Source organism: Sinohyriopsis cumingii, chromosome 5 (genome assembly GCF_028554795.1).
Source record: "Sinohyriopsis cumingii isolate HCF-2022 chromosome 5, ASM2855479v2, whole genome shotgun sequence".
Lineage (NCBI taxonomy): Eukaryota > Metazoa > Mollusca > Bivalvia > Unionida > Unionidae > Sinohyriopsis > Sinohyriopsis cumingii.
Genome location: NC_142965.1, coordinates 79,993,529 through 80,012,864, shown reverse-complemented (window position 1 = coordinate 80,012,864; position 19,336 = coordinate 79,993,529). Strand labels below are relative to the sequence as shown.

The 19,336-nt window shown below is 34.5% G+C and overlaps 1 protein-coding gene across 3 annotated transcripts in view; it reads left to right on the top strand.

Moving 5' to 3' along the window:
- LOC149799573 (uncharacterized) overlaps positions 1-19,336 on the top strand; it is a 38,619-nt gene continuing 19,283 nt past the window's right edge. Inside the window, exon 1 of one of the 3 annotated variants that reach the window (XM_089958909.1) lies at positions 1-2,377. The gene's annotated coding sequence lies outside the window, so the exon portion shown is untranslated. Of the gene's footprint in view, positions 2,650-15,180; positions 17,169-19,336 lie in introns of those variants that run through there. The other 2 variants (XM_089958908.1, XM_089958911.1) reach the window with 2 other exon arrangements.

The window sequence follows — 19,336 nt, the reverse complement described above, 5'->3', positions numbered from 1 at the left end:
AAATATTTATGTAGCTGAGAGGGAGAAAAAAATCTTTACTAGAACTTGGAAATTTCCGTTCTATTATGGTAGATTTATTGGTGATATTTTCTTCATTTGGACAAATTCAGAGTAAGAACTTGACCAGTCTCTTGATATGATGAATATTTATCACATGTCAATTGAAATAAAGTCTTAAATTGGTAGCGAAAGTGTAGACTTCTCCATTTATAAGGGAATTAGCTTCATAAACATATATAATTTTGATACTGTAGTACATTTCAAAGAACTTGACAAACACCAGCTACTACTTAAAATAGTTTTCATCCTGGATATACATTCATGGGCATTATTAAATAACAAATACTGAGGTTTGGACGGATTCATAATAACTATCATGACTTTCAGGTTGCGTGTTTGCTGCTTTTTGTGAAGTGAACAGGTGATGCATCCACCTCCGTGATGAGTGTGTTGTTACAGTGCTGGGGTGTGAAGAGGTACTAAGTTCGAACTGCAAAAGGAGATCAGAATTCTGAAAACCCAATTTTTTATTAAGATCAAACAATAATTTATAGAAGTGCAAGGTGACACTTTCAAGATAATAGTAATAATAATGAGGACTTTATATAGCGCCTAATCTTCAGAAGCTCTAAGTGCTTTACAACATTAGACAATACCTATAAGATTAAAAAACACAATGATATGATTACAAAAACAAACACCATGAAATTAGAAAACATAAAAAAACCATGCTGAGAATATTTAAGGTAGGAAACATTATTAGGTCTTTAAGTTTGTTCTTGCAGTCAAAATAAGTGAGTTTTAATAGCACTCTTGAATGGGATTACTGTGTCTTTCTGTCTAAGTTCAGTTTGCAATTCATTCCGCGTTGCTGGGCCCTGGTATGCAAAAGAACGTCCATATGACTTCGTTTTCATAGTGGGAATAATGAGTATATGATTGTCAGAAGAGGAGCGTAAGTATCTTGCTGGTGCGTACACATGGGTGAGGTCAGATAGGTATGTTGGACTAGAGTCTGACAGTGAAACGTAGCACAGAGAACAAATTTTGTGTTTGATTCTGGATCGAATGGATAGCCAATGTAGGGTACAGAGCAGCGGGGAGGTGTGCTCTGATCGTGGTACTCTAAGTATGATCTGAGCAGCTGTGTTTTGAACTTTTTGAAGTTTCTGGAGCAGATATTGAGATGAACCAGACAGAATTAAGTTACAATAGTCCAGTCTTGAAAGTACTAATGAAAACACAGTGTTTTAGTGGCATCAACTGAAAGATATTTGCGAATTGAGCTGATGCGTCTCAGCTCAAGACATGCAGCCTTGCATATGTTCATGACATGTTGGTGCAATGTGAGAGTACTGTCCAGAGTAACACATAGGTTTCGTACTGATTGTATGAATTTAATGTTGGTGTTGCTGATATTTATTATTTGAGGTAAAGGATGTGAATGAGAAAGTCTTTGTGTTGTGATCAGATATAGAATTACACATAAAATTATACTTATCCAAAGCTTACCAACTTCATATGATTCTAAAATCTCGGTCCTTTTGAGTTTTACATAAATAATTAAATATCAAATGAACAAACGGCAGACAAAATTTGCATATTTGCTTCGTACTATATTGAAAGCATATGTACAATGCTCAAGGAGTTTCTTTTTAACTAATCTGATTAAATGCTTTAATAAACAGTACCAGGGTGTCACTATGGTTTCAGTATGCTGTCATTTCGTATTGTACATACATTAAAAAAGGAAAACATTCACTTGTTTGTAATGGTCTTATAATCGTTTTGTTCTGAAGTTTCTATGTTTATATATATGTACGTAAAGTGCTGTTTGCTTTTGTTTTAACAGATAAAACACTATACCGTAACTCCACTAAATTATATAAGTAAATAGTACTTTTATTTTATTTCTTTATATACGTTATGTAAGGGTTACGAGAGGTTTGGGGTGTTTCGAGGTGGTTTGGGGTGTTTTGATAGACCCTTATATTATTCCCATGTTAAACCTATGGCCAAATTTAACATTGGATTTCCCGTACGCACCATTAATGGCGCATGCCGAGATCAACTCTAACAATGTTACTACATAACCAAAATTAAGGTCAGCCAAATGTAACAATGTTACCATTTGTCTCCATAAACACGTTTGTCCCAATAAAAATGTTTGTTACTATAATAACGTTCCCGTGCTAAACATATGTCCTATATAACTAACATTTCTCCCCACAAATGCCGCACAACATGGTAGCCTATGTTAGTCCACGTAATATGTTTATCCCCCAAATACCCCCACACAGCTTCTAAGAAATCACGTTTTGGGAATTTCCCTAAAAATTCCACACAAAAACAACCATGCCAGGTCTACGCGAGACTTGTGAGTATGCGCATAATTATTATTTAATTACACATGAGCTTCAACATAACAATCAGGATGAGTATAATGTTATAGTTCTATTCCACATTCAACTGGAATATAATTCCAAGTAGTAGCTATTACCGTTCTAAACGCCTGGATATAATTATAGATACGAGGTATCCCACCAGGAGCCAAATATATAGCACACGACATTTCCAGCGTGTGTATGTGTTCACATATAAGGTACAAAGGAATTAAAAGAGGTTGCTACCGAGATTAGCATGGTTAAGGTTGGTACAATTTTTCTATATAATTTTTTTTTTTCTCATTCCACTTTCCCGAGCCATGATAAAAATTCCAACGTTATGCTGTGTCAGTTCTCTTTTTATGGTGCTACGATTTTTTATGTTGAGCTACTTGAAGATCATAACCGTATCAAGATATATATATATATATATATATATATATATATATATATATGGGGGGGGTCCAAAGTTTTACAGGGGCCCTGGCTTTCCTCGAAACACAAAAGCAAAAGTATATTTATAGCAACAGAGGAGGTTTGTTCATAATTATAGAATATATAAAAAATGGAAAGTTCTCTACATAATTTGAGTGTGCAGATTTAAAAAATGAACCCATCTTTATGATATCTTTTCAAATAAATTCACAGGAAGCATTCAAACACATGTACCAACCACCATTTTTAATATTAGTCTTTGGCAATTTTTGAAAATTCTTGACCTCGTGTTATTTCAAGCTGAAATTTGCATATTTCTTACATATATTTTATATAGAAATGTGTTGTGAACATTCAGCTTTAAGAATAAATTGACTTTTTATATGTTCCCGGTAATTCAGAAGCCCCCCTGTGCCTTTTATCAACCCAACCCCCCAACTTTTTTGCATGAAATGCTATATTTTTTAGTCATACACAAATTGAAATTATATGTTGCTTTTAAAATGGAATGTTTTCTGCTTAATTTGAGTGAGTATATTCCAAAAGTGAACCCATCTTTATGATATCTTTTCAAATAAATTCACAGGAAGCATTCAAACACATGTACCGTCCACTGGGCCGGCGCCAGACTATCCGGCGCCCTAGGCAAGGTTAGATTCTGGCGCACCCCCCCCCCCCCGGAAAATATCAATTTCCCAATTTATAAACAATAAAAAAACAAAATGAAAAATGCGCCCCCTGAAATCAGCGCCCTAGGCGGCTGCCTAGTTTGCCTATATGGTAACGCCGGACCTGACCGTCCACCATTTTTAATATTGGTCTTTGGCAATTTTTGAAAATTCTTGACCTCATGTTATTACAAGCTGAAATTTGCATATTTTTTACATATATTTTATATAGAAATGTTTTGTGAACATTCAGCTTTAAGAATAAATTGACTTTTTATATGTTCCATGTAATTCAGGAGCCCCTCTTTGCCTTTGTATCACCCCCCCCCCAACAATTTTGCATGAAATACTATATTTTTTAGTAATACACAAGTTGAAATTATATGTTGCTTTTAAAATGGAATATTTTCTGTTTAATTTGAGTGTGCAGATTTAAAAAATGAGCCCATCTTTATCATATTTTTTCAAATAAATTCACAGGAAGCATTCAAACACATGTACCGTCCACCATTTTTAATAATAATGGTCTTTGGCAAGTTTTGAAAATTCTTGACCTCGTGTTATTTCAAGCTGAAATTTGCATATTTCTTACATATATTTTATATAGAAATGTTTTGTGAACACTCAACTTTAAGAATAAATTGACTTTTTTATATGTTCCCGGTAATTCAGAAGCCCCCCCCCGTGCCTTTTTATCAACCCCCCAGAACTTTTTTGCATGAAATGCTATATTTAGTCATACACAAGTTGAAATTATATGTTGCTTTTAAAATGGAATGTTTTCTGCTTAATTTGAGTGAGTATATTCCAAAAGTGAACCCATCTTTATGATATCTTTTCAAATAAATTCACAGGAAGCATTCAAACACATGTACCGTCCACAGGGCCGGCGCCAGACCCGGCCAGACTATCTGGCGCCCTAGGCAAGGTTAGTTTCTGGTGCCCCCCCCCCCCGCCCCGGAAAATATCAATTTCCCAATTTATAAACAATTAAAAAAAAATGAAAAATGCGCCCCCTGAAATCAGCGCCCTAGGCGGCTGCCTAGTTTGCCTATATGGTAGCGCCGGCCCTGACCGTCCACCATTTTTAATATTGGTCTTTGGCAATTTTTGAAAATTCTTGACCTCATGTTATTACAAGCTGAAATTTGCATATTTCTTACATATATTTTATATAGAAATGTTTTGTGAACATTCAGCTTTAAGAATAAATTGACTTTTTATATGTTCCATGTAATTCAGGAGCCCCTCTGTGCCTTTTTATCACCCCCCCCCCAACAATTTTGCATGAAATACTATATTTTTTAGTAATACACAAGTTGAAATTATATGTTGCTTTTAAAATGGAATATTTTCTGTTTAATTTGAGTGTGCAGATTTAAAAAATGAGCCCATCTTTATGATATCTTTTCAAACAAATTCACAGGAAGCATTCAAACACATGTACCGTCCACCATTTTTAATATTGGTCTTTGGTCACTTTTTGAAAATTCTTGACCTCATGTTACTTCATGCTGAAAGTTGCATATTTTTTACATATTGTTATATATATAAATGTGTTGTGAACATTCAGTTTCAAGAATAAATTCACTTTTTCTATGTTCCAGGTACTTCTGAAGACTTTCTGTGCCTTTTTATCACACGCCCCCAAACATTTTTGCATGAAATAGGAAAAGCATGAGTCATACCAAGTTGAAATTGTATGTGACTCTTAAAACCAATAGTGCATATTCATTACAGTGTTCTTGTACATATGTACATTTATCTGAAATCACAATTTAGTAAATAACAATTGCTATTTTAGAATTTAGTTTTCATAAGATATATTTGGTCAGTTTTCATATCTATAAAATAAAATCAATGACAAAAGGTTTTCCACTAAGTTTTCATTACAGTAAGTCAGGATTTCTATAGTGTCAACTTAGGATGGTGCAACATTAAATTTTGGATGTCCTAACTTTGCGATATTTTCATAATAATTCTGACCATTGTTTTGAGCAATATTACGTTGTTCATGAAGTAAAGACAGTTGTGGTATCAGAGATAGAGAAGAAACTGGCACTGAGTTGGTTCTCAAGAAATATGTATGATTATGTATTTGTTTAAATGGATAAATACTACAGATCGATTCTCTGTTCCTTGGCTTATGATGACAATATTCATATTGATATTCACGAAAAATGGCATGACGATTTTTAATGAATTTGTTTTCGTTCTTCAAAATTCTGAAAAATAGTTCAACGTTTACCTCTTATCCGTCCCTACTAGACATGAACATTTTAATTTTAATACCAGTGTCTCTAGATAAGAATCGTACGTAGAACAGATGACCTGACATTGATAATATCTCAGTGATCACAATCACGTACATATTATCAATACGCAGGGCCGGCGCCAAACCCGGCCAGACTATCTGGCGCCCTAGGCAAAGTTAGATTCTGGGGACCCCCCCCCCCCCGGAAAATATCAGTTTCAAAATTTATAACAATAAAAAAATTTAAATATGCGCTCCCTGAAATCAGCGCCCTAGGCGGCTGCCTAGTTTGCCTATATGGTAGCGCCGGCCCTGTCAATACGTCTAGTATCACTGAATCGGTGAGTGATAGTCCCGTCGAGTCTCTAACCTCAAAAATATATTACACAACAAAAGTTGTACAAATATTTTGTAATAAGTTTGGTATAATGAATGACAGTACGTCTGTATAATCCGATTCCTTGTTATAAACGTCTGCCTTTTCATACAATCAAGTTTTCGTTGTTTTTGAACCCAAATTATTGTATTGTTTACATTTTGTACGTACCCATGTGCCTGGAAGAGTTACCGTTCTTGCTGGCATGGGTGACCTTTGAAAAAGACGTAATTCGTGAGTTTTCCGCAAATATTCGCACACATTTTACCATTATTCTCGTAAAAAGAACTCCAAAGTATTTAAAAAGTAGGCGTAGGTGAGCGTATATGTTCGCATATTTAGTTTTTCAGCGTTTTGAAAAATTCGGTTTTCGTTTTTTTTCCCCGCTGAATAAGTTGTAGAAATGACGCTAAATATAGACATTTGACCTTTCAACCATGAATACATTCGGATGTAATAATGCCGGCTTTTTACATATTAAAGCGGAGAAAGTACCGGGTGTAATGAGGTTGACATTTTGAGAAAACGTTAATCTTGATCGCTAGTGCCCTGTAGCGGCGTCCCCTGTTGCTACTATTTACTCAAGTGTGCACAATACCAAATAAAAGTGAGCAATAATCAAACGGCGACTCACAGATGGTCAAATTGCAAGTGACATGCGACTACATTTGTGTGTACTTCTTTTTTAGCTTGGGGGAAGGGGCGGGTTTCCGGACACCCTGGAAACATACCCCCCCCCCCCCCCCCCCCGACCGATCTGGCCCTGAAGATCAAATAACGTAAAAGCCCTCAACAAACTCGCAAAAGGTAACATAATCTATCCAAAAGTTCATAGCAATACATAGATCCGACCCGTCAATCAAATCCACAAATATTGTCCAATATTGACCAATCAGATAAGAGCGTCCTGTGCTACGGTAACATCCGCCATGTTTTACCCCCAAACAAACGTGTGGTGAGAATGCATAATGGTAGATAAAGGTTTTAACATTGCAAAAGAAATAAACGAACTTGGTTTGAAAATAAACATTCAACCATTCGCATCGGCAAGTAGGCAAATGACAGCTTCTCAGACACTTTTGACTAACAAAATTGCCAAACTTAGGGTACATATAGAACGTCTCTTATGTACAAACTTTTATCACACTGTATTCCTATATCTTTGTTTCAAAAGACCAACAAAATATGGACAGTGTATTGTCTTTTAACACTTTTTCAAGATGTATTTGTTAAGGGTGAACACTGAATATACTATGATTGGATAGTACCTGATACGATAATATTGACCCGACCTGCATAGATATATGTAAGCTGATCACGTGACCTTCTATTCCGCAATTCAGGCATTTCCGAAATTGAGCATTAAGTAGTTTTAATAGTGATGCTTAGAGACAGAAATCTCAGTTTGGGCTTAAAAATACTTGATGATAAGTTGTTCTTCTGTTGTCGCCCGTTTTTCGAGTTATACTTTAATTTTTCTTCAGATGTTTTGGATTCTAAAAGATTAATTCGTTTCTCTGGAAATATTTTGAGTGCCCATGCAGAATTCTTGAACAAAGATTTCATTAATTAAAACACCGGATTATTTCTTGTGTTTTTACAAGGAACTGTAGATTTAAACACGGTACAGGATACGGCATACGTCATCGCCTTCCATCTTGGATTCTTCTTCGGATCTCGAACTTAAAATCACTAGGACATTTCATTATTAGGACTTCTAAAATTTAATTCGTGGATTATTCTTGGATTATTTTTGGGATTTGATTCTTAAAGCGGTAAGTTCTTACTTTTTCATTTTTACAGTAATTTTCCAGGGAAAAAATTATTTGTTTAATTTCACAAAGCTTGTTGTTTTCACTTTTTCTGTCTTACTGTTTATTTTAGCCTAAAAACATGACATATGAATTGGGTAGCTCGTCCGAGATATTTGAATTTTGGCTAAAATATTTCAGAAAACTTTGTTTTTGAAATTTTTAAAAATCTTTAGTGAAATCGGCAAGCTTTTTCTGAAATGGCATCAAAGGTGGAAATCTTTCTTTCAAATTCTACCCAGGAACAATTAGAGTTTTTTCAAAAAAGATGAATTGATTCAACTTGCCAGAAAATACGATCTTCTGAAGCAAAATCTTCCTTATAGAAACAAGACATAAAAGGATTTTGGTCCAGTATTAGGAAAAAAGCAGTGTTTTGGATAAATGCGCTTTGGTTTTGCTCAGTATGTCTGTTTCAGACTCTAACGTAAAAGTAAAGGAATTAGAATTAAAATACAAGATAGAGTTGGAGTTAAGGAAGCTGGAGCTTCGGAAAGAAGTAAAACAAATTTGGTTACAATCTGAGAAAGAGGAGAGAGAGAGACAAGAAATAGAGAAAGATAAATGCACTTATAACCAGAAGAAAAAGAAAAAGAAAGACAAATGCAGTTGCAAGAAAAACAAATGCATTTACAAGCAAAAGAAAAGGAAAGACAAACGGAATTGCAAAATGAACAAATCCAGTTACAGAAAGAGCAAATGCGTTTGTAATCGGCGAGAGAGAAGGAAGATAGGGAATATCAATGTAGAATGAAAGAAATCGAGCTGGCAAGTGAAAAGCACATTCATACTTCAAATCCAAATTTAAGTTTTGATCTTGCAAAGAACATAAGGTTTGTTCCCACCCTCCTTCAGAGAAAGAGAAGTAGACAAATATTTTACTCGTTTTGAAAAAGTTGCTGAAAATTTGAAGTGGCCAAGGGAGCATTGGACTAAATTATTACAATGTGTACTTGAAGAGTTCAAAAACTCTGTCCATAGTTACATTAAGACTTAGCTTGACGAGCACAAGATCGAAACTTTGGAAAATGCTGCTCATGCCGCTGATGAGTATGCGTTAACTCATAGTTCCTTTTCTTTACAAGACTTATACTCAACAGTCTTCTGGCAGGAAATTATTTCAACCTAATACAATCCCTTCTAAAACTCAAATTTGCGCAACTTCTAAAAATCAAACTTGATTCAAGATCCTTGTCTCTTCATACGTGTACATATTGCAAGGAAAGAGGACACGTTATTTCTGATTGCTACAAATTGAAAAATAGGCATAAAAATCAAGACAGACCTTCTCCAAATGCTCTTTTTTCTAAGAGGTCATGGTCACGTTCATGTGTTGAAAGCAATACATTTGTTAGGTCTAATGAACCCCAGTCTGATTTTATTATGGAGAATTATGAACCTTTCATATCGAAGGGTTCTATATATATATATATATATATATATATATATATATATATATATATATATATATATATATATATATATATATTTTTTTTTTTCTTGGGTGATTCGGCCAATCCTATCCCTATTAAAATTTTAAGGGACACAGGAGCTTCTAAGAGTCTTTTATTTTTTCTGAGAAGTCTTCTTGTACTGAGAGTGTTCTCATTCAGGGGGTAGAGTGCGGCTTTGTTAATGTTCCTCTCCATTCTGTAAATTTGTCATCAAACTTAGTCTCAGGACCCGTGACAGTCGGCACAGTGTATGTTTTACCCGTTGAGGGCATTCATTTATTACTAGGCAACGACCTAGCTGGAGATAAGGTTGTGGTTAATACACTTGTAACTGACATACCTTTTTTGGATCAGAAAGTCGATCCAATTGAAAAAGAATTCCCTGATTTATTCCCAGCTTGTTTAGTTACCAGAGCTATGGCGAAGAAAGCTCTTGAGAATGATATTGATAAGGAAAGTATTCCGTTAGCTGACACATGTATTGGTCAGGCTTTTGATGAGGTCACTTTCACTCCTTATTTGAATGAATCAGAGGGTATTGATCACATTGATCCTCTTTTAACTACTCATTCTCTTTATTCTAATCAGGGTGATAAATGACAATCACTTGTCGTCGAACAGGAAAAAGATCCTGAGATCTCCTCTTTGTTTCAAAGGGTCATTAGTGAAATTGAAGCTTCTGAAGTGCACGTGTGTTATTTCATTAAAAATGGAATTCTTATGAGAAAATGGAGACCTCCCGAGGTATCTGCTGGTGACGAGTGGTCAATGAACTATCAAATTGTAGTTCCAAAACATTACAGACAGGAAACACTTAGTCTGGCCCATGACACACCTTTCGCTGGTTATCTAGGGATTAATACAACTTATCACAAGATCTTGACTCACTTCTATTGGCCAAAAATCAAAAGTGATGTTGGTAAATACTGTAGATCTTGCCATACTTGTCAAATGGTAGGAAAACCCAATCAGAAGAAACCTAAGGCTCATCTACAACCTATTCCTGCCTTTGACGAACCATTTAGCAGAATTATGGTAGATTGTGTTGGTCCCTTACCTAAGACCAAGCCAGGTAACCAATACCTGTTGACCATTATGTGTGCGTCAACAAGGTTTTCACAAGCAATTCCTTTGAGGAATACTAAAACTTTGATAAAATTTTTACTTAATTTGGCCTTTCCAAATCTGTCTAATCGGATCATGGGTAAAATTTTAGGTCTGGAACTTTCCAGCCTATTATACTTGAATTTGGCATTCAGCAGTTCAAGTCAAAAGTGAAATTACGGTTTGACAGAACTACAGTGGAGAGAACTTTTGAGTCTGGTAATGATGGAGTTCTGTCTCTCTTGCTCATTCTTCAAATTTTTCTTCAGATTAGATATTACGGCCTTTACAAAGTTAAGAAGAAAATGAATGAGTTGAATTATGATACTACGTGATCCTGGAATCTAAATAAATTATAGGAGTACCAGTATATTAAAAGAGATAGCCAGGTAAAACATGCAATTAAATTTAGTTGTACCTGTCCCACTCATTAAATATTGAAGTGAAGGAATATCATCGGATTCTACTGATATTGGAGCGACAAATCTTCGGAATTCAGAAATTATGAAAAATCTGGACAAGAAACTTTCACGTTTGCAAGTGCATGAAATAAATAAACTTAAACAGTTATTATATGAATATGCGCACTTATTTCCTGATGTTCCTACATGAACAAACAAAATGTTCCATGACGTTGAAATTGTAAATTTCAAACCCGTGAAACAACACCCGTACTGGACGAACCTCTCAAATAGGAATACTTCAAAAAAGAAATTCAATATTTGCTGGAGAATGATTTTATAGAGCCCAGGAAAAGTGACGAGTTCACCATGCATACTTGTTCGAAAACCAGATAAAACTTTCCGTATGTGTACCGATTATAGGAAGGTGAATAGTGTGACAAAAACAGATTCATTCCCATTACCAAGAATCGATGACTGCATTGATAAGATCGGGAATGCCAAGTATGTCACCAAATTTGACCTTCTGAAAGGATTTTCACAAATCCCACTAACGGAAAGAGCAAGGAAATTTCGGCATTCGTGACTCCAGATAGACTTTATCAGTATAAAGTAATACCGCTTGGGATGAAAGGGTCGTCAAGTACATTTCAACATCTCATGAATATGATCACCTCTGGTCTAGAAAATTGTGATGCTTACATCGATGATGTCATCATCTACAACGACGCATGGAAAGGACATTTAGCAACAATTCGGAAATTCTTTGACAGACTCACTGATGCATGTTTGACAATTAATTTAGCTAAAAGCGAGTTCTGCCGTGGTAGTGTAACTTTTCTAGGACTTATCGTGGAACATGGACAAGGTAAACCTATAGATGCTAAGGCCAAGGCTATCTCTGAATTCCCTGTGTCTGTAAATAAAAAGCAACTGATGTGATTTTTAGGTATGGCTGGATACTATCGGAAATTTTGTTCCAATTTTTCTATAATTGCTGAACCCCTGACAAATTTATTGAGTAAGAAAAACAAGTTCGTATGGACTGAAAAATGTCAGAAGGCTTTTGACAAGTTAAAAGCCATACTTAAAAGCTTGCCAGTTCTTACAGCTACAAATTTCAGCCAATCTTTTAAATTGTCTGCTGATGCAAGTGATGTTGGGGTTGGAGCAGTATTGATTCAAGAAGACGAAAATGGTATTGATCGACCAGTGTGCTATTTTTCTAAGAAATTAAATAAGCACCAAAGAAAGTATTCAACAGTCGAGAAGAAATGTTTGGCCTTGATATTGGCGTTAAAACATTTTGAAGTTTACCTTAGTTCAGCTCCTTCTTCGATTACTGTTTAGTGACCACAGCCCTCTTACTTTCATTGGCAAGATGAAAAATAAAAATCAAAGACTACTAAGGTTGAGTTTGTTGTTACAGGAATATAACCTTGACACCAGGCACATCAAGGGAAAAGATAATTTAATAGCAGATGTACTTTCCCGTGTATAGAAATGTATTTTTTCATGTACATTATTTATAATTCATAAGAGTACTTCTTATGTGTTTCTTAAACTTCATGTATAATTATATGGTAACAAGAAAGTTGTATCATATAATTCTTTTTTTCTTTATGGGTGGAAGTGTTACGTATATCCGATTTAATATATATTTGTTTTAATTTAATTGTTTGTTTGTCAGTTTTTTGTATTTTTATTTTTCATTAACATCTATTGCAAAGTAAAATTTATTCACTGGAGGTGATATTTTTTCCAGATAATCAGTTGACCCGAATCATTCTTTCATAAACACCAAATGTTGACCTAGATCCTGACCTTGATTCAAAATTAGTAGCAACCACGTAAATAAGTTCTATTTTTATTTTAAAATGATTGGTTTTTGTCAAGGTCATACTGGGGTTATGGGATTTGTTTATATGTAAACATGGTCACGTGACCCTCTATTTCATCATTCAGGCGTTTCCGAAATTAAGCATTAAGTAGTTTTAATAGTGATACTTAGAGACAGAAATCTCAGTTTGGACTTAAAAGTACTTGATGTTAAGTCGTTCTTCTGTTGTCGCCCGTGTTTCGAGTTATTTGTTAATTTTTCTTCAGATTATTTGGATTCTGAAATATTAATTTGTTTCTCTGGAAATATTATGAGTGCTCGTGCAGAATTCTTCAACAAAGGAATCTCATTAATTCAAGCACCGGATTATTTCTTGTGTTTTTACAAGGAACTGTAGATTTCAACACAGTACAGGATACAGCATACGTCATCGCCTTCCATCTTGGATTCTTCATCGGGACCCGAACTTGAAATCATCAGAACATTTCATTATTAGGACTTCTAAAATTTAATTTGTGGATTATTCTTGGATTATTTTTGGGATTTGATTCTTAAAACCATAAGTTCTTACATTTTCATTTTTACAGTAATTTTCCAGGGAAATAAATTATTTATTAATTTTTTCAAAACATGTTGTTTTCACTCTTTCTTGTGTTACTGTTTATTCGAGCCTAAACACGTAACATAAGAAGTGTTTATACATTATTAATAAGGTTTACAAACAACACGTGTCAAAGTTAAAATTTTGATAACTGCAATCAGTAAATCCTCCCAGTGATATAAATAAAAATAAAACGTGTCAGATATTGTGTTTTTGTGTTTGTGTTTAGTGCTGCTGCCTGAGATTCCTGACATATGTGAGCTCAGTATTCTAGTATACTGTATGTCAGTATGGTCATGTAAGTGAATTTACTCACCTGAAAATAAATTCAATCCCGACTAATGAAGGCTTTGCACCTTAAATGTCATCAAAAAGCTTCCAGAGGTCATCCATATATGACCTCGTACACCGAGGGGGATCGAACAAGTATGATGATGGGGGATGGGGTATTTAAAAATTTTGACGTCACAAAACCAACACCAGTGCCATCCACCAGAGAAATAATTTAGAATGCAGTGTTATATTGTTTTTCTAATGCAAAGGGATTTAAAACCAGTTTTAATTTTAACAATTTTTATTGGTTTGGGTTGTCAAAGTTTTGTGACGTCATACAAAGGGGCTGAATTTGTTTGGCGGGCCGGGGACGGGGTACAGAAAAATCAGCCTAAATTGCGTGACGTCATATATGGATGATCCCAGACTAAAATTATTGAACACTGTGGACATTTACAAAGGTGGCCAGGTACTAAATTGGTTCAAGAGAAAAGGACCTCGGATGAATTCAACAGATAACAGGATAATATGATTTTTATTTTTAACAGCTGCAGCTTTCGTTGTGAAATTACAGCAAGCTAACACATTTAGATAGCCCTCATCCAACTATATCCATTTCCATAATTTAACATTTGTTTTTGCCGAATGTACTTTTCGAACAGTGTGTATATAATAACTTTCTAAAGGAATATGGATGTATGAGGATCCAAATAAATCAATGCTTGCCATTGTAAAGTATGTGCAATCAAATTGTAAAAAATAACACACATTACTGAAATAGTCGGTACCGAACGACTACATGACCTGTAGGACTTATATTATAACAATTGTCATTTACTTCAGGGTATTAAACTGTTCAAACATTAAACATAGTTCATGAAAATACAAAGTACATTAAATCTTACCCCGCTTTACAAGGACTCGATTAGTCACTATTTATGTCGGCACACTATCCTGCTTGTCTATGATAGATTTTTAGTTAGTTACTTCGTATATCATATTTGAACTGAAGTTAAAAGTCTTATACCCCTCCTAACCTCCAAGATCGGATAAAATTACTAAGTTAAGGTTGCTTCCATTAACACCAATGTATGTGTTGGTCCTATAAGGGTCCGTCCATTTAGTACGTACGCATGGAGGGAGGAGGGGCGGTAACCCAAATGCATACGCTTGCGTATGGTAGGGGGAGGGTCTACTGATAATGTACGTACGCATAGGAAACGGGGGTGGGGTGGGTGGGGTGAAACCTCGATAATAATTTGTCTAATACGTAACCTGTTCGACTGCTAGACAAACTGTTTAAAGTTAAGGAGCTTATTTCTTGATGTAACCAGACATTCTACGTCGGTGGACTATCTGTTTTATTAAACACGTTAATATTATTAATCGTTTATGGTTTTTGCGTAGATTAAATATAAGCCGTTCTATAGAATTATAGAATTGGGGTGGGGGGCGTGGGTGCGTCAAGCGTACGTACGCTGGTGGGAGGTGTAATAAGTAAGCATTATTACGGGGGCGGGGGTGAGGGAGGGGTCAATATTTGCCAGATTTTGGGTACGTACTAAATGGATGATTCTAAGCAGCGAGATTTTGCTGCCTCCGTCTGTATTTTTGCATTAAGGTACGATACAAGGCATAAGGGCATGATAAATTCGCAATAATCTGTATAAAATACATCAAGTGAATTTTGTTGCCGAATGAATGGACGGAAGTCGATAATATTTTGAGGCGAAAAGACTTTAATTTCATTGAAAGTTGGACGTACAATGGCACTCGAGGTGGGTCTTTATGAGCGGAAATTAGGACAGCTCGATACGAAGACGATTTTAAAACACTGTTGGGGGTAGGTATGGCATGTTTCAATTCGTGTGGTAAAGTAAAAAGTCGATGTTTTTTATTGCGTTATCGTTATTGTGACTATACTGTACATAGTTAAGATCAACAATCTTCTATTGATAATATCAGAAAGGACCTTTTGATACAGCTTCACTCGAAAATATCTCCAGCCTCCAAGATACTGACGTCAGAGACTATTCTGCTGAATCGCTATGCTGTTCTTTTCGAGTCGTGGTGTTTTAATTGGCTGGCTATAAATAAAACCTGAGGATGTTTTTAAAATACTATTGTATGCTGCAGTAATGCATTTTAATTCGATACGTACATCAAATATTAATGTTAGGATAATATTTTTTATATATTAATATAAATGTTGATCAAATTTTGTTACTGCATGATAGAAGTGAGTCAGTTTTGAATTACAGTGAATACAACGAATAATATGTATGAAGACTGACACATTTTAATGTACAGTTTGGCTCAAATTAAATTCTTTAAAAACAAAACAAACAAAAAACAATATCTTTGCTCTCAGTTCAAAACATTTAGTATTGTCATTTTTTTGTTTCGGTTGTCAGCTTCAACATTTTATATTTAAATTCTTCACAACAGTGAGGGCATAGAAAGTTATTATATCCATGTACTACTCTGACTATGAAACAAAACTTGGTGAATCCGGTGACCACATTTTCTGCATCCTGCCTATTTCACAATAATTAAATCCGTACATTTTGTTAATTCTCGAGGAGACATTTTTTGTTGTTGAGAAATGCAACACATTATTTGCCCTCAGCAGGATTTGTGTTTTCATTAACCTGCCTTTCATCATAAGTACTATCAACATCAGCAAACTTCAGCTGTCTGTTGACTGTTTGGTTTTGTCCTCTAGTTGATGTCTATGGTAATAGTTCTTAGCTTACTTGCCTTTGTTTTTATTTTTTCTGTGTCTTTGTTTTTGATCTCGTATCCAACAAAATTGTTTAGCTTTTCTAATTCCTTGTTTGGTTTATTTAGTTTTGCCATTTCATTGGTACTTGTTAATAGTTTGAACGGGGGGAACCGTTTTGCTCTTTCCATTGTCATACCTTACAATTTATTCTGTTATATTGTATACTGTTATTGCTTTACCTGATAGAAATGGGAGCGTTGCAGAGGATGGTTCATGTCCCAGTTGCGAGAAACATAGAAAACCTATTTGGATACAAGTGGATATATGTACATCATCATCGTCATCGCTGGTAGCTTTAGTTTTAGCAGCGGTGCAGTTGTTTGAAATTATTGTTTCTTCATAAATATCGTCGAATTCATCGTGAAACATATTACAGTAAGCCCTTAGGACAACTACAACGTGTAACAAAGTTGATTTCCCAAAGATATAAAATTTGAAAAGTTATGTTAAAAATGTATTGTTAGTAAGATTTTCTTTACTTAAGCTGTACTAATTTACTTCGAATTTACTAGTAATTATTTTATATCCTTTTAAACACTCACTTTTTTCTCACCAGGACCTGCAGTTTTTCACATCTGGAGCCCCATTTTCTGAAGATCGAAAGTCTAGGACTTCCTATGGCAAACGGCTACAGACAGCTCTGCAGATAATTGGCAATTCGCGTATTGTTTAGTTGTATTCAAGAAACACCGAATAAAAATTAGTTCCAACTTCTTTTTGAGAGCATGGTATTACAGAACCAGAAAACGACATTATCGTTTTCCTACCTTTGTGTTTTGAAGGTAAAATTCTGTCTCATTCTTGGGCAGAAAAAAGATAGGTATATAATAAAACTTAATACTGTAATAGTGTATAAGATATTTATCTGCTTTTTAAAATCTTTATATTAGTTGATGAACAGAAGTGTTTGTAATACATGGCCAATGAGGCTAATATGTTTATTTAAATGTTTACCATGCAACGGCTAACTCTGCTCTTACAGTCAGTTACATTATGCTTTTGGATAAGCTGCTGAAGATGTTGAAAGGCCCCTCAGTAAACGTGGCATTCTGATGAAGTAATACAATTGATTGCAGTACATTGACTTTAGCTTTACCACCTGTAGATAATGGCATTAAGTTTCTAAAGGTCAATGAAATTAAGAATGTTTTTATAAAGAGATAGAACATTACGGAGGTGTCAGAAAGAAATACAAAACAGCACATAAGTATTTGAGTTGTATATAAGTTGTCATGGCTACTTAATCGATTGATGTTGTTGTAGCTGCTAGTTTAGGGGTTGGTTGGATGAGCAGTAAAAGAGTTTATTATCTTTTGGGCTTTGAACCGGTTTGGTGCAATTTGTGGCAAAAGATTGCAAAAAAAAAGTTAATATATAACAAAATTTGTAAAACATGATGAAATAATATCCATCGCCATTAGTAAGTTGAACAGGATTGATGACTAGGCAATAAGCAATAATGAAATAAGTAAGAAAAAATTTAATATACATATACAAGGAGATAAAATAGCAGGATGGACACATATTGAAACAAGAAAAGAAAAGATAACGAAGATCGAAAATACTGTTTTAGAGGAGAGAAAGAAACTAAAGAAGAAAGTTTTAGAGAAGCTTACAAGAAACATTAAGTCTACTACGATAAAGAAGGAAATACAGCGTAAAGCACTTTAAAGGATACAACATACATATAAAGTCTATCATTATTTGCTCCTTAAACGTTAGCTGTTTACATTATATACATAATTCGTGGATAACAACAATGGAAGTTATCTTCATAATACAGTTGACAACTGAAATATCAATAATTATTTATTAATTGTTGCAATATTTTCAATGAATACAATTAATAAATACTCGTGTCTTTCCCTTTCCTTCACTTTAACTGAATTTCTGAGTCTTCACTTTGGTATTGTTTAAATATTTGAAATTATCGATGTTCTGAATTTTGATTAGGCATCTTTACACCAGTATTTATGTCTGTCAAGTTTAGTTTTTGATGGTCTTGAATCTATGATTATTTGGCGGGTTTATCATAGATTCCACTGTATAAAAGAAACAAATGTTATCTTTGTTATTGTAAACGCTAATGCATGCCTTCTTGTTATTTTTGCTCATTTTATAATCATATATTTGACCATCTCATGTATATGGGCAAGATTAAATATTTTATCCAAGCAAAGGTCTATTTTCATTTTTACCTGGCTCTTATCAAATTTGTGTGATGCGTATAAAATAGCGTATACGTTACTACTGCATTTCATTTATGTCTAGGCTGTATAAAAACTTTGTTCAGTTTTACTACTGGTAAAATGTATTCTGCATTCTATTCTCCTCACTAAATCTGACTGGACTTTTTTAACAGGACATAACTCTCGAAATTACCTTCTTTATGCTTTCATCAAGTATGGTTCGACATAATATAAAACTAAATACAAATCCTGGTCATTTCAGTCATAACGTCTGTACTGGATAACAGTTTTATTAAACGCGTCATTGATGATATTTCTGTTTCTGTTTTGTCTATTCATTATATTACTTTTCCTTCTAGTTTGTATACGGATTAAATATTTTTGAAAGGATGATTATATTCTTCCCATTTCCTAGACGCGCATGCTTTACTAGTCATTATTTTGGCCTTTAAAGTCATTTTCACTTTCATTTGTTTCAGGCTCAGATGCAACTCCTCCTCGTAAAATATCCATTCATTCTCTTTTCTAGTAACATACACCAGGATCACCTAATTTATATATCTTTTTTAAAACTCTTTTTCCATATAATAGGTACCCTTTTGAAATCATGCCCCCCCCCCATATATTATATTCAGGTGTTCCTTTTAGTATTTATTGTCATCCGACGAAATAATTTGATCCATGCTTTAAACCTTTTTGGTTATATCACTAGTTTAAATTGGAGAAATGATTTTGACATGCGATAGGTTATATCCATCTAA